The sequence below is a fragment of the Sylvia atricapilla genome, chromosome 3 (genome assembly GCF_009819655.1).
Source record: "Sylvia atricapilla isolate bSylAtr1 chromosome 3, bSylAtr1.pri, whole genome shotgun sequence".
NCBI lineage: Eukaryota > Metazoa > Chordata > Aves > Passeriformes > Sylviidae > Sylvia > Sylvia atricapilla.
This window is the reverse complement of record NC_089142.1, coordinates 38,298,468-38,314,641: the sequence shown is the minus strand read 5'-3', so window position 1 is coordinate 38,314,641 and position 16,174 is coordinate 38,298,468. Positions and strand designations below refer to the sequence as shown.

Here is a 16,174-nt window from a genome sequence, read left to right as displayed (position 1 = left end):
GCCACAGATCATTTCTGTACTTTTCCTCAAGGATGATATTCAACAGAACAACCTATGAAAACAAGACACGTTTTTTCTTAGTCTTGAAAATATTTGCTTGAGTATGCAAATGTAACTCTTCTCTTAAATGATGTGCCTGGAAAGCCAACTAACTCTTCTTGGATCACCATAACTGTAATTTATGCTATCAAGGTTGTACTTATTTATAAGGCTTCCCTACTAACCAATCTCTGTTGGTAAACAGATGGAGCCAGATGAATCAGTCAGGTAAATCAAATTAAACAACTTTTAAGTGCAACAAAAATATGAGGATCTCTGTAAATTCAGGTGTATTTGTTGTCTTCATCTTATTTTCTCAGGTTCTCAACAGACGCTGAAGAGCTCTGTAATTCAAGATGTTACTTTTCCTCAGCTGGAGAGTACAGTATTAAAGCCCAGTAAAGGTACTAGATGCCATGAACACTTCCTAATCTGTTTTAAATATAAATAATCTGAGTTATTCTGAAGAGTTTAAATAGGAAGCAGCCCCACCCTTCCTTCTACTTGCACAATTGAGAGGGTAGGACCTCTGATGGGTGAGCACTAAGGAGCGTGTTTGGGCCATTCTACTTGTAAGAAGAACCTTTAATCTTCTCTCTGTTCAGCCTAATCCTGTACTCTGAACAGCAGGAGCAGCTAAGGCCTACTAAGGATATTAAAAAAGTCTTTTGAAGAATATTTTTGACAGCTACAATTTTTGACATTTTCTGAAGAAACTCAAATTTAGTTCCCTTAAACAAGTGAGATAACTCCTCAATATGCCTGTGGCTTTTCTTAGTTGTTAAAAGTGGTGTATTAAACTTGAAAGGAAAGAAATCTACAGAATATGTAAGTGTTCATGCCCTGGTGTACATACATGTAAATGGTTTAGTTTCTATGTATGAACATATATAAAGACTCCAGCTATACTGCAGAGGATTAGGCTGATGATATTAATTTAGAAATAAAACCAGACTTAGTTGCTAAGGTTGCTTTTATATTTCTGTATGATCAACAAAATTTATCGAAAAGAACATCCTTGATTCTCCTGTATCTGCTTTTCCTGTTCTGTCTGTAGGAGGACCTCTAGTTTAAAAAAGTGTCACAACTAATATGTAAATACAGTAAGAAATGTGTAAACCAAGAAAAAAAAATCATGTTAACAACTTAAAAGAGTCTTGTACTGGGAAAAATATTGAAATCTTTCTCATATCTGGAGACAGGGAATATGAAAGCAACTGCTGACAGTTGAAGGTGAAAATAAATAATATTTCTGTTTGCTTACTCTTGGTAGAGTTTAAATTGTTTCAAGATGAAAGAATTTTTGTTGGAATTGAGCTGATTTAAATCTTTTTGCTCTGCTGATGCTCTTTTTATAGCATCTGTAACACTAGCTTTTGCTTAAGTGACTGTTTGCTGATGGACAATAGACCAGCTAATCCTAGAAAGAACAAAGAAAGATATTGTATAATCAATATTCAGGTAAGACTCTCAGGTTTTTTTGTTCCTACCATTGACTAGAGCAATTGCACAATATTTGCAGACAGATGACTAAAATTATTATAATCTCACAAGTTAACTAGGGATGGGTTCATTCTGTATTTAAAAAAGAAACTTTCAGGAAGATGTCATGATGTTCTTCAAAATACTATAAATTCTTTTATATGGGCACACTCTCCTGTTAATATCTTCACAAAATGAATGAGTAAGGAGGAATTTAAATTAAGGTTTTACAAAATTTACTAATACAGGATGTGTCAAAATACTCTTCCACTTTTACCACATACCAGATATTTTTCCTATTTAAAAATACCATTGTTCCATTTGTGGACTCCTCTCTGTCTCTCTGAAAACAGCAGTACCTACTTCACCAGCCAGTCACCAAATTAACATGAAGCTCTGAATGTTTCAATAATTTTGCGTAAGTAGTTATAATAGAAACTGTTTTGTCATTCCCAAAAAACCCAGTGATTATCTATTTCTTGTCTCCTATTCAATTCACATTTTAAATAATGATAAATGAAGAGTCTGTTTGTTTTTAAGGTTCTCATTTTTGAAAGGTCAACTGCTAATAAAATACAAGAATCAGAGAGTGAAACGAACTACTCCAAAGCATTCAGGAACTTGAATGGAAAGAGGATCCAGATTTTATTTAAACCAAAGGAGAAAAATCATCTGAATCATATAAGGAACTCAAAAGTGCAGGAAGACAAACCTTCAGTGTTCCAAATATAACTGGGTAAAAACGTGGCATAGAGAAATATAGGAATGAAACGGATCAAATATAAACAGAAAAAAAGGATATACAGGTACAAACTGAAATTTAAAAAAAGAAGAAACTTAGGAAGGTTAACACTTCTATGCTTCCTATACATCGCTTGTGAGTCAAGCCATAAGAAACTCCTTCAATCCCATAAATAAAACAGATTAAGAACAGAAGAATCAGTGGCAATATACAACAAGAGTAGGGAGATATCTATTTAAATTATTATTTTCCTTATTTTTTCATGAATCTGATGATGATGATGATGAACATAAAAACACTGACAAGGTGGTGAGTGTGTGAATAGAGCTTAATATCCATTATAATGGATATTATTGCAACTGAGATAGATCCAAAATATAAAGATCTTAAAGTATCCCAAGCAGAGGAACAAAATCTTTTTATTCCAGAATTTGGAGCAAAATGAAACATAGAATTGGAGACTTCACAGCCGGATTTTATAGCCTTTTTTTTATTATTATTTCCTGGGTTGTTTCATATCAGTGGAGAATAGAAGATAAGGTGTGAAACGGAGGGCAGAATGACAACCCATTAGTCTGATAAATAATAATATTCAAGGCTTCTTCTGAAAGACATTTTGAAAGAAAGAATAAGATATTGCCAGTCTAACCTGATAGAATGCATTGAATGATTGATTTTCTAGATGGGAAAAGAGAACAGATCTTATCAGTCTGATACCACACAGGAATTGTTAGTTAAGAAGAGGAGAAAAAAAGGATTAATCTGGGAATTATAAAGTGGAGAAGGGACTAAAGGAGGGGTGACAATAGGAGTTAAGAATAAGGATTCTCAGGTAGAGGGAGGCTGCAACTGCAGTTCCTCAGTGATTGGTCTCTTGAGTGATTTTGTTAATATTTCCTTTAATAACCTTGAAAGAAATAAGATACTGAGTTAAACGAAGTATATAACTTGTTAGCAAAATTGCGATATCATACAGAAAGAATTGGACAACACTGAGTACTGCAAAAATAGGAGCAGAATGAAATCCAATAGTAAGAAATATACAGCTGTGCATTTAAGAATTAATAATAACTTTTTTCAGTAAATCAGAAATTCATTATTTGGAAATGATCGAGGAAGAAAATCTACATGTCACAGACAGCTATGTACCATCATGACAGTATGACCATGAAAAAGGAAAATGTGATCCTAAAAGTATCATTTGAAGTATTTTCAGAGGAGACGGGCAGGAATCAATGACATTGTACAGGGCAAAAGTGAAATCTCATGAAAAACAATGTATGTAATTCTGATCACATACAATCAAAAAAAGTGGTATTGAAACTGGAATAGGTTGGAGAAAGGTGCATTAGATCAGGAGAAAACCTTTTTACGAAAAGAAACAAAATGTTATTTGGTATTTATTAATTTATTCATAGAAAAGAAGGTCAAGAAGGACTGAAAATATATACAAGGTGTCAACACCAAAAGGAAAAAAAAAGCTAAACTCTCTAAGTGATAATGGTGATTCAGGATTTAAACAAAACAAAAGACAATTAGCTAGGTCATGCATGGACATAAGCAAGAAAGGTGAATAAGATTTCTGCCATAAGAATGAGTTATCTACAGAAAGAGCACAACCCCAAAAAGTCTGACCTATTTTTAAAGTGGAATTTGTTTCATTTATTAAAAGTATTATGTGTTATAAATACCTGTAATATCAGGAGCTGAAGTACCTTTCAAAAATTAATTTCATCCTAGTCCTATGTTTCTAAATGTTTGCTGACTTGACAATGAGGCATATTTATCACCAGTTAATGTAAACCATAATGACAGATTTCAGCCTTTAGTTGTTCTGCCAGAGGAAATCCCTAATCAAAATCAGCAACACATGCTATATACAATTTTTCTTTAAATTAGATGTCACATGTCAATTGGAGCTGGAAATCTTTGTTATGTTAGGATATTTTCAATTCTTATTTATATATTTTTTAAAAAATTTAAAGGCTTTTATTTGTCTACATTCAGTGTCATTGTGCTATTGTATGCCCCTTTCAATTTTTAAAAGGTAGGTGTATAGGGTAGGTTAGTAACTGGCATGATTGCAGGTGTGAAGAATCTGTCACAACATACTCTTTCAGAACTTTCCAGGGACTCCAGTTAGAGGTATGTATGACCCTTTGGGAAGGTAGGAACCATCTGTTTCTAATGGGATAAAGCTCCTGTTTCTAACCCTGCAGGGCTGCAAGATATTGAACTTACAGTCTTTCTTATATTTAAGGCAGAGTGCATTTTGAAAGAAAGTGTGGGAGAAAGAAGGAAGCAATTCTTTGGAAGTTATTGCTTGAAGTGACTCTGGGTTCGAGAATGGCAGAAATAATCCATGAAGAAATGATACAATGCAGGAGAGAATGAAACATTTTATTAGCTTAATATATTACAGTCCTCCAAAATCAGGACATAGGTAAACTCATGACATATTTATAACTCACAGAGCTGATTTAACAATCTATTCAATAGAAGAAAACTGGTTTTAGAATTTGTGAATTCATGGCGACAGTGTGACGAAACATTTAGCTATCTGTAAGTAGTTAGCTCATGAGCACTATTCCAGCTGGTCGAGGCTAGAAACAGCTCCTTAGAGGGTCAGATGCTCCTCAGCTGGCAGAGGGGCTTCTCAGCTGGCAGGCAAAGCAGTGATTTCTCAACTCAGTGATTTCAGCTCTCAGTGATTTCAGCTCCATACTCTCAGCTCATACCCTTGTGAGTTAGCCCCTCTTTTAGCTGGCCGTAGCGAAAAAGAGAAAAAGGTCTCGTATGGAATTTCCGCAGGTGATACTTTATTGCAAGGGTACCAGCGAAAGGGATCCAGGGACGAGGAATCTCTGCCGACCAGAGGAAACTCAGGGGTTTTTATGGGACACCAAGGTGGGAGAAAAAGGGTACAAAACCAATCAATTGTAACAGATCTACATAAAATCCGGAAGAAGCTTGTGGGTCTCCAGACAGGTCGCAGTAGCTAAAAGGTTTGTCTTTGTCTTAGGGGCTCTAAGTGAAGTTGCGAAATTCTTTCTTAACTCCTCAGCTTGGGCCTCTCCAGGGCAGAGCAGCCGGGGCTCCGCCCACCCCCACAAGCACTGAAAAAGATTAGTTAACTTAGTAACATTTTCAAAGAAAAAAACTGACTGTGTAAAAACCAGTAGGATCTCTATTAACTAGAGAGTAAAATTGAGCCAAACCAATAAGGTAAATTAAAAAGGTAGAGCAAAGCAATGTAAAATGCTGTTCCCCTCTGTTGATGCTTCAGAATAAACTGAAGAGGAATCCAGCTGCCTAAAAGAGGTGATGAAAGACTTCTCCAAAAATGTGAAGAATTGGTTCTTGCAGGGGGAATTTTCAGAGATACTTGAATTCCCTGCACCCACAGTGGTGTGAGGTGATGTCTCTGGAGGCTTGGAGAAGGATATGCCGTATGCCTCATTTCAGATTCTGCTTCAGATGAGAGAGCTTTTGTTGGCAATGTTCTACATATTACTAATATTCTATATTGGCAACATACAGATAAAAAGAGGCCTCCTTCCATAATTTAATCCTGAAATTAGAATTTATCTCTCCTCACCTCTTTTCCTAAGAATGCAGAAACAAAGGGGAAATGTGGATTGCTTTCACCATTTGGGATCAGTCTTGCTCATGGCTGCTTTTGCCAAAGTGCTGGCCCTTTATACTGAAAGTTAGCAGTAAGGGACAGCCTTAAAAGATGAAGCAGGACACCAGTCACAGGGTAGGGAAAATTATTTCATTTTCATTTAGTTCTTTTCTTACCAGATAAATACCAGTCTTCCTTTGCTCTTGCCCTGTGGCTTTTTAACTGTTTGATTGTAAATAAGCTGAATGTTGCAAAAGTCCACAAAGCTGAGAGTTTGGGCACTTTAACAGCATGTAAGTGTTCTGTCCCCTCTTGTTGAGTAGCTTAGGACCTAGAACAGGATTCTACCACTCTATCTATATCAACTCTTTATGGAAAAAAAAAAAAAATTAAATCCCAATCAAAAAACAGCATACCAGAGGATGCTAAATATATTCTTATAGTTCATATTTGTCAAGCTTCTCTAAAGACTTTGACAGAGTTACAGGTGTCTATTTGGACTGCCTAGTGTGAATGCAATTCATATATCTGGGCAATTAAAATTAAGGACCCAGGGGGCTTTAATCTAAGAATGAAAATACTGTATTTAAATGCCTTAGGAATTAGACTATTTCAAAAAAGTATAAGAGTAATGGATTTCGTTTAGGGACTATGATGGGTTTAAGGCAGAGTATATCTCACCTTGAGTTCCTAGACTTGGATTTTCAAAAAATCTACAAAAAGGTGCACACTAAGAATGGATTTTTAAATTAAGTTTTCATGTTGCCTGTTTCTTGTGTATTAATGCAAGTCCTGTAAATAAGCTTTATTCACTATAGAAACAACAGAATTTTTTTTAACATAATTTTGTATTTTATTAAGAAAAATATAAAATTGTTTACTTGCGTCCACATACAGGCGAATATTAATACACTTTTATGATATAAATTTAAGAGCAAATAACCTATATAATTTATTTACTACACAGTTAAGAGTAATCCACTTTAATAACTTCTATTTTTAAATACAAGGCAACTAGGAATGGATTAATGAGGCCTAATACTATGAAAAGAAAATTAATGATACATATGGAGATAATACTTCACAACACAACCTAGCCGGAGACTGTTCTCCATTAGAAGCCTGAATTCTGTGAAGGTTCAATGATGTGAGTGAATGCATTACAATATTAGCAGATAGTTACAGTTTGCAGAACTGTAACTGAAAATTCTGTTTTCTTACAGGATATTAGTGACAGATAATGGAAAACTCACCCAAACACCTTTGGTCCTCCTGAAACCCCTGAGATAATCATCTTTCCCAAACATCAAAACAATAATATGCAAGGTTACAAGAAGAAAACAAAATTGTCAGAAACAGGGAATTCCTGCACTAAATGAAATTAAAAGAGTTTATTCTAGTAGGTCCCAACCTTGTAAAGGGTTCACATTCCTACGTTTAGCTGTGCGAATAATCATATTGATTTCATATTCAAAAATCTTCATGGGATTAAGGTTTAAATTGGGGTCAGATGTCTCTGGTCACTTCTGGTTGCCCTTGTTGAACTGCAAGCCACTACTCACATGGTCAAAATTAGACATTTGCAAGGTCAGAGTCTCAGTCTGAAAATTATGAAAGTAAAAGCAGATACAATAGAGAAGTAATTTTGTATGGTATAATTATTAAAAAAATAAAATAAAAAACTTATTTTTATATCCAGTTATGAAGACGCTTACACTGAGTTGCATAAAAAATCTTGGTGAATGGTCCCTTGGGAACATATTTCTTGATACCATTTTGTGTTCTGTCTCACGAGATTTAGAAAAGAAAATTGGGATAGGCTTGTAGCAGAAATTTGTGTGCTAGTCTTCAGTCACATGACTACTTAACAAGTTAAATAACTCCAAATTCTATACAGTAGATGAAGATGTATAAGTTTCATATGTCCAAAGTAATCAGGGCACCTAAAAGAGGACAAAAAGCCAAAACGGAGTGGTTAGTAAGCATTTGCATTAAGATTGATGTCTTTGATATAGATGGGGTTTTTTTTCCCCTCCTCTGCTTTTTTTACCTCACCTAAAGAACTTGCAATATACCAAGGAATATATAGTTCCCTCTCTCTACTTTCCCTTTCCCTTCCCTCTTTACTAAAGCAGTAAAAACGGAAACCACCATAAAGAGAGGGGAACACTTACATTTCTACATGATGAAGCTGTTTCACTCTTTCTGGATCATTTATATTCCTTTGAGAAGGGGGTGATCCCACATTCCAGGTGAGCGCTCTAACTGGCAGGCTGGCAAATAGTTCTGCTCTACCTCTGGCTCCTCTGTTATTCAATTATTTCCTGGTAAATGAGACAGAAGAGGCTGAGAAACTCCCATCCTGGAACACCTTATCAGTAGTACCCTCAGGCAGCTTGGGTTCAGTCAGAAGAAAATTCAAAATTTAGCTCCCTCACATCTCACCAACCACTGAATTGCCCCTTTAATGTTAGAGCAGCTTTGCCTTTCTTACAGCCTGGCTACACTGTGGATATATCCAGGTAAAACTGTTCCGGAAATACTTGTTTTATTATTAATCAAGCTGAGATTTAAGCAGGATCTTGGCACCTCACTCTTTAATGCTAACAGAATTAAACTACTGTGCATGTCAGGATTAAGTGGCTAGGAGAACTTAACTAATGGGAATTTAGGTTCTCAAGGGTTTTAACATTGGCTCCTGTAGTAAGTCATGAGTTGGAAGGTTGTGAAACCCAGTAGTGCTATGGAGAAAGGTGGTCATCACCACTCAAATGTGAAATCCTCGTAGTGTTCATCAATGCTTCATCTGGACAGTAACCCCTTGTCTCAGGAATATAATTAATAGAACACAATATTGCATCCTATTTTTTAGGCAAATTATATTTAATAATCAAATAGAGATGATGGGTATGACTGAGTTCAGCTACCAGTTTTCTTTTGCTAGTGTACATACAAGAACTACTTTAATTACTTGAACTATAAAACAATCATTGATCCCTAGTTACAGAGGAAATTTTTTGTGTGTGTGTGGCAATGCAAAATTATTGGGGTTATTTTCTCTTTCCATGAGCAGTTTATCAAAGGTTCTACTATGTTTCTTGTTCTGTTCTACTTTCAAAATCAGTATTTCCATGTGGATGCATACATCTTCTGCATTGCTTTCCCAAGTATGAGCTAACCAAGAAAAGGGCAAGAAAATTGTACATTATGCCTTATAAAAGCACTGAAATTTAAGGACATAATCAGCATACTTGGATCTTGGTAAGGTGCTTTTCTATTCATTTTATTGGAATTCAAATGAACTCCAAATGTAAGTGAGAAACATAGATTTCCAGAGAGCCAGTGAAAAGCAAACACAGAAGTCATGTAAGCACTTTCAAAAATCTCACCCTACAGATGGAATTCACCCCTCTTAGTGCAGCTATGTAAGAGCTAGCTTAGTCTAAGAAATCTGCCAGGTGTCCTTTTGTAATCATTGGAGAGCAAGAGGCATATCCAGAAGGCAACTTTTCTCATTTCTAAGTCTCAATGGAAGGGGAAGAGAATTCCAAGGAGAAGTTTATTTTTTATTTGGTCACTCTCAGGTAAGTCCTACATTTGACTTTCTATAGCACTCAAGTCTTGTCAAGATTAAGAGGATGAATGTTTTCTGACTTGCTAAAAGCTAATGATCAAAACTCAAGTGTGTTTAATTCACTTCTACTTCATTCTTCAGTCCAGACTCCCACTGGTACAGACCACTGACACACTGGTCATTGTGCTAAATCACTTAAAAGTTTGTCAAGCTCAGGATGATTATTGTAGGAAGTGGGGAGTCCACAGTTGTTAAAAGTTCAAAGATTCTTAGGCTGATATTCTTAATTTTCTTTTCTGGTTTTTTGTTTGTTTGTTTGTTTTTTGTCTTTGTTTTTGTTTTTGTTTTTTAATGTATAACAAGGTCAACAGTGTACATAGTGTAAGGTAACATTTAAAAGTAAAAGAAGTAAACATCGGTTTTCATTAATGTATTATTTTACATTTAAGAAAACTGCATATGTTATATATAATGCTAATTTTTGCTGTGTTTTTTAAATATATTTTTCTCAAAGTATTCTTCCAAGTTTTTCAGCCCAAAGCAAAATAACAGCCTGCATGTACTGACTGATAATCAAAAAATATTTACAAGTGCTCCTCATCATATTCATGCATTGGTTAAAAGCACCCTTTAAAGCATTTCTAAAGCTTTGTAACCAGTGCAAATACTTAGTAATAAGTATTTTTGTAGAGCACAAAACACTCTCTGGCACTTTGTAATAGCTTTTTCAATCTGTATTTCCTTTGTGCTCACAGCTTCACAGCACTGTTATTTGTGTATATGGTTATATCTGAATCTGGATGCAGCTGTGTGCAGGATTCAGCTGACGGTAGCATAAAATGTATCTTTTCCAGATTCAGCAGTGACAGAAAGGGGCTCAGATTTCTACAGCAGCCTCATCAGCACAAGTCAAAGAGACTTGGATGCAGTCAGTAAGGTGACTTTGCATTCCCAATGGTCTAAGTAGTATATTTAGCATAGGACTGGAAATCGGTATTAGCTGCTGGAATCAGGTAGCAGAGGATCCAGAACTGGGAGCTGAGAAAATCTGGGGATAGAAATTAGTGCTATCTGTCTGTTTCAGGTATGCTCATTTATTTCATGTGGCAGCAAAGCAGTTCCATCGTTTTTGTTATTTTAAAATGATTTTGAGAAACCTCATGGATACCTACACTTGTGTTATATTCATATTTCTTCTTTACAGTCTCAGCAAATCTTAAAGGAGATCCGACTTTGTTCCTTATGGAAAACTCTGATCTGACCCAGAAAAAAAGAAAACCAAAAAGAGAGCTTTATTTTTAGCCATTAATGTTATTTATTATTATTGCTATTTCCTGTCAAATCCCATCTTGCTGGTTTCTTTCACCCTGACTGAGTTTCCTCCCCACCCTTGCAGAAGCGCCTGCTGGCTGCCTATCACAGGCAGGCTGAAACACCTGGGTGCTCGTCCTGCACAGCTGTACACATGCCACTGCCCAGCCGTCTGCAGAGCAGCCCATATGGCCACTTCTGCCATAGAGTGGGCTGACAGGCAGCTCCATCCGAGAGGGAACGCTTATTCTATAATTAGAAAACGTTGCATTAGGATTAGTTGCGATAAGAGCACTATCAAGCCTCTGCCCCAAGCCCAACCTTTATCCCAAGTTCAAGGATATTTTGTTTACTGTTTTGTTTGTAGGGTGTGGTTTGTTTATTTTTTTCAGCTTCTTTACCTTTCCCTGTCACCTGTGAGCCAAAATGCCATTCCAGTGGCTCTTCTTGCCCTATTTATTCTGAGTCTGAAGATAGAATGCATTGAAAATTCCATTTCACAATTCATTTTGGTGAGTTTAATTCTAGTCCAGCCCAGAAAATAGGAAGGGATGCTGTTGTCTGAAAAGTAAAAAGGAAAAAAAAAAAAAAAACCCACCAGAAAATTGTAAAATCAAAAATATGTGCAGTTTAGATGGCTCAGAAAAAAAGTCAGATATGACACAATGACTTCACATCAATACACTCACATAATACACTCATAAGTTTGTGAGGTCTTCCCTGCTTGCCATTTTGTGTACAATATAAACTACAGTATGGAACTACAAACACCAGAAGAGACACTTTGGGATACAGTGAGGAGAAAAGGACTGAGATATTGGGAGAAAGAAGAAGGGAGAGAAAATCTCAGCTGATGTAAATATGCACAGCTTCAAAGGGGTAACGATGATGTCTTCAGTCAGATAAATTAACCTTGTACTTCCTACAAATATTCACATTGTGGAATTATGTATTTTTACATATTTTGTCATTTCTTCTTCTTGTTTTCTTCCTGATTTTTCACCACTGATTTACCACATAAGAATTGCAATGTGACTGTATATTAGAGACACCATTATATTTTAAACCTACATAGTCATGGGCACAAGAAAGTTTCTCATCAAAAGAGAGCTGCAAGCAATGTTTTCCCCTCCTCCAGCTCAATTAAGAAACAACATGTTTTTCTTCTCAGTGCTTGCCTTTTATCTATTCCTCTTCTCATGTTTCTCTGTTATTTTTTCTCCTTCATGGCATAGCAGTGGTACTGAATGCTGATGAGATAATGCTGATGAGATAATACTAAGTTTAACCCCATGGACTCCTTTCCCTAATTTCTTCAAGAACTAGAAATATGACCTGAACTTTTTGAGGTCCTCTGGTGGCCCACTGGGCTGATACAGATGTCACAACATTCCCCCTTTCTCCAGGACCATTGAATACAGAATAGCTCCTGGAAACAGAAGCAGTAGGGAAACAACATACTCTGTGTCAAAAGCAACTGCTGAATGTTGTTTGAGTTTTTGATAGCTTCTTATTTGGTTTTCTCTTGAAAAAAAAAGAGAAACTTGTTTCCAAGACAATCATTATTCCATTCAAATTCTATCACCATTTTACATACACGAAAAATGAGAGCCTGTATCAGAAAATATAGTATGAATTATTTTTATGAATATCACTTTCTATACCCACTGGGACTACAGAGAAATGTCCTATCTGAATTTGTTTAGCTTTTGTGATATTCAAATATGGATATTTGAAAAATGGTAAATATAATGGTATTTTTCCTTTTTTTTACAACAAATGAAAATGACAGAGTATTTGCTTAGCTGTTGATACTGCAACTAGTATATTTTGTAAGCATTCAGATTTGGTGATATTACTGAATTTAGAAGTTATACGTCATTTGTATTTATAAAAATTTGAAAGTTGGTAGAGTGAAAGATGTTATGGATAAATATATTAATATCAAGAGAAATTTTTTGCTCTTATAATACATATACTTTCTGCAATGTCTGCTATAAACTATAGTTTTCTCTATGCCATTTAAATCTACATATTAATTTCAAAAGGCTGTTGTTTAAAACACACATAATAATGAATGAAAAGTTTAAAAAGGCTTTTTTTGTTTCTTGCAGAAGAGTAAAAAATGTTCTTCTGAACTGTGATATTTTCTTCATTTTATAACAAGCATTGATTTCAAGTTAATGTGTGTTATCAAAGTTTTCATGAACAGGAGGAAGAAAAGAAGAAAGAATGATTTGAATTGTCAAGATAATATGAAACTGAGGTTTTAGTCTTCATTGAAAATTATCTGAGCAGTATGGTTTCTAATTCTTCTTTTTATCTTTATTTTTTAATATTGTTGAGATACAGACCAAGGAAAAGCATAGGTAAAATAATAAGAAAATTTTCAAAGGTGGGAGAAAACACCAAACCACCACATCAAAATACTTTTGTTCCAGGCTCTCAGAGTCTCTTGCCATTCTACTTGGTTTTCTTTTCTCAAATACCTCTGCAAATATGAACTTTTGCAGCTTTTAGACATGTTTTTAGTGCTATATAGCTTAACTAGCCCTTGTGAATTTGCTCACAAGTTCACAAATCACTGAGCTAAAAAATATATCAATACATAGAAGAGTAAATTAAATTTGCAAATTGTAGCACTGCTGGATGCACTGGTTATCTGAATGTCCCTTAACAGCATTACTGTACCTAATAACCATCATCTGGTAGGAAGTGACATGACTGAGCACACTGCTAAAGCCTTCTATGTTTTCTTAGTGATTATTGCAGAAAATCCTGTTGACTCTCCTTACATTGTATCTCAGTTCATGAAAACATTTGTTAACAGAAAAATATGTCGACATAATTATTTGTCTGTGGGTGACCCAGTCATTTTTCAGCATCCTTTCTGTGAGCAGTGGGAACCCTGCACTTGCTGAGGAGTCTCACTCTTCACAGCAGGGCATATTGCCAGGTAGGAACTACCATCCTAACTAATAACACAGGATATTGGTTTCAGATACACTGATGACAGATTGAAATCTAATGGTATACAGGTGATAATGTGGAAAAAAATAACTTGGATACATAGCAAAACTTCATGTAGATAGTGACAGCCACTGTCAACAAGAGAGGCCTTCAATACCAAAGTGTGTGTGTGTATATATATATATATATATTTCTTTTTAAAACTACAAACAGACAAGGTCCTTTCTAACAATACTAACAATGTATGATAACACAAATTCTGACACTACTGTATAATTAATTTATGTTGTACAGATGTTAGAGAAACTCAACCAGCCATATAGAAATAATGGATCTTTTGAGAATGGAAAAAGTAATTGTTGTATTTGCCAGTGAAAGCCTACTGAAACAGATAGGTTTTAGAATGAATTTAAACTTTCAGTTTTAGAAAAGGATGCCTGGCACCTAATAATTAGCAAACCAGAATCTATGCACCAAATTATTATAATGTACATATTCATTTCATTAGATTCACACCACCGTGTGGTGTAAAGCGGGAATAATTAAACACCAGATGGTGGTGTAAACTCCAATAGCGAAAGCTTATGCATAATGCATGAGAATGGGATTTACTGTTGTTTTTATCCATTTGGAGCCATTATGCTACTCTTGGACCCCAAACAATGTCTCAGAGAAAAAGATCTCTCTGTATTAAGCATTCCTCTATACCGAACAATTTGTTCATTTGCCTTGTCATATCCTCATCAGTTATCTTCCTGTTCAACTTCCAGAATTTCCGAGAACACATTATTTTCTGGCAGTGCTCGCAAAACTCCTGAGCTTTTCCATCTCACAGAAGCACATGCGCTTACGGGATATCATTTTATGTTTCTGCCAGCAGTATAAAGTTTAAGATTAGAACCTTTGGAAATTGAATCTGATTTTTAATGATTGTAGTGTCATATTTCCAGCCTGAAATACTTTCAAAATGTCATTAACTGATGTGCCATTAATCATTTAGAATTTTTTGACCATTAAAATATCCTTTTTTTTTCATTAAAGAAGTAATGAATATGAAAGTGAAGTGGAGACAGGGTATATAGTATATTAATGGCTGGCATGGAGAGCAGATTAGTGTGCTTAATTCTCCTTCAGTCATGACATTCTCACTTAGGTGTTTATACTGCTCCTGAGTAAAACAATTGCAGTGAGAAAAAACAAATGGGTAGTTCACCCTCTGATCAGTCATGGTAAAGGAAAACAAGGAAATTAACATCTGACCACTACTAAATGAGTCAATATCAGGAAGGTTAGAAATCAAGGTATCTTTTTTTAACTTCTTCATGAGAAAACATATACTTGATGAATACTTTTGGAACCTGCAACATTCACAAAAGTCACCATCCCCTCCCCACAAAAGAACTTCACTTTACTCATTCCATGCTACTGAATGAAAGACATGGGACCTACAGCTTAGTTGCTGCTGTTTAGTCTTGCTTCCCCCCATCTGAAAGTCCCCCTTGCTTTCCAGTACCCCGTCTGTCTGTTTGCCCAGAAAATGAGAATCAGGGAATCAGAAGGTGCAGCTGTTTCTCAGATATAGCAGCTACATGCAATGGCAACAGTTCTGCTGCTATTATTTCTCAGCAAACCCTGTGAACAATGTGTGACTTCCAGCACCCTTTTGAAATATGAGTAGCTCCATGTCTGCATGACATGGCAAAAACCCAGAAAATATGTGGTGGAGAAATAGGGGTAGTTTTGAGACATTTATTGTCAGCCACTTCAAGAGTAGATGAAGCTCCACTTCCTGCAGGGAAGGGAAGTGGACACACCACCACAGCTGCTTCCGTAAACAGAGGATGGGATACTATGGCTCCCAAGGCCCCGAAATGAACATTATCAAAACATTTCTAACTGGCATCAGGTAGCTTTACACACGTGACTAAATGCATAGTGTACGTGATATTAAGTCCAACAGCAAACTTCCCTCGCCACTGGCTTGAATTGTCTAAAATTCCCAGAAATATTTACAGGACTAGTTACTGAAGTTAGAAATGTTTTCTCAGATTTTATCATGAGACTGTGCCTCACTGTGATTCATCTGCTACTCCACTGGCCTGCTTCAAGGTAGGACTGTTCAGAGTGAGGATAATTCAGGACAGAAGATTTTTTTGGTCCTTCTGCACTGGAATAACCCATGACCCAATGAGAAAGCACTGTGACCCAGCAAATATTGAAACTGAGCTTTCCAAAGCAGCTTGGGTTGAACCCCACCCCTGTAGGGTTCAGTTTCAAGCTGCTAGCTCCATTTTGCTAAAACCAGCTATGTAAATCACAATGAGGTCACAAACCATCTACCAAAGAAGAGTTTATCAGGTTTCACTCACTGCTTCAGCTCCACCTCTTTAGGATACACAGCCTCTGTGGGGGGAAATGCTTTTTTATTTGC

The 16,174-nt window shown here is 35.9% G+C and overlaps 1 long non-coding RNA gene across 1 annotated transcript; it reads left to right on the top strand.

Annotated features, from left to right (window-relative positions):
- Positions 1–382: 382 nt before the first annotated feature.
- LOC136358399 (uncharacterized) lies at positions 383–5,734 on the top strand. The gene is made up of 3 exons (XR_010743082.1): positions 383–611; positions 1,398–1,500; positions 5,550–5,734. It is a non-coding gene; the product is annotated as an uncharacterized lncRNA (long non-coding RNA).
- The last annotated feature ends 10,440 nt before the right edge of the window (positions 5,735–16,174 follow it).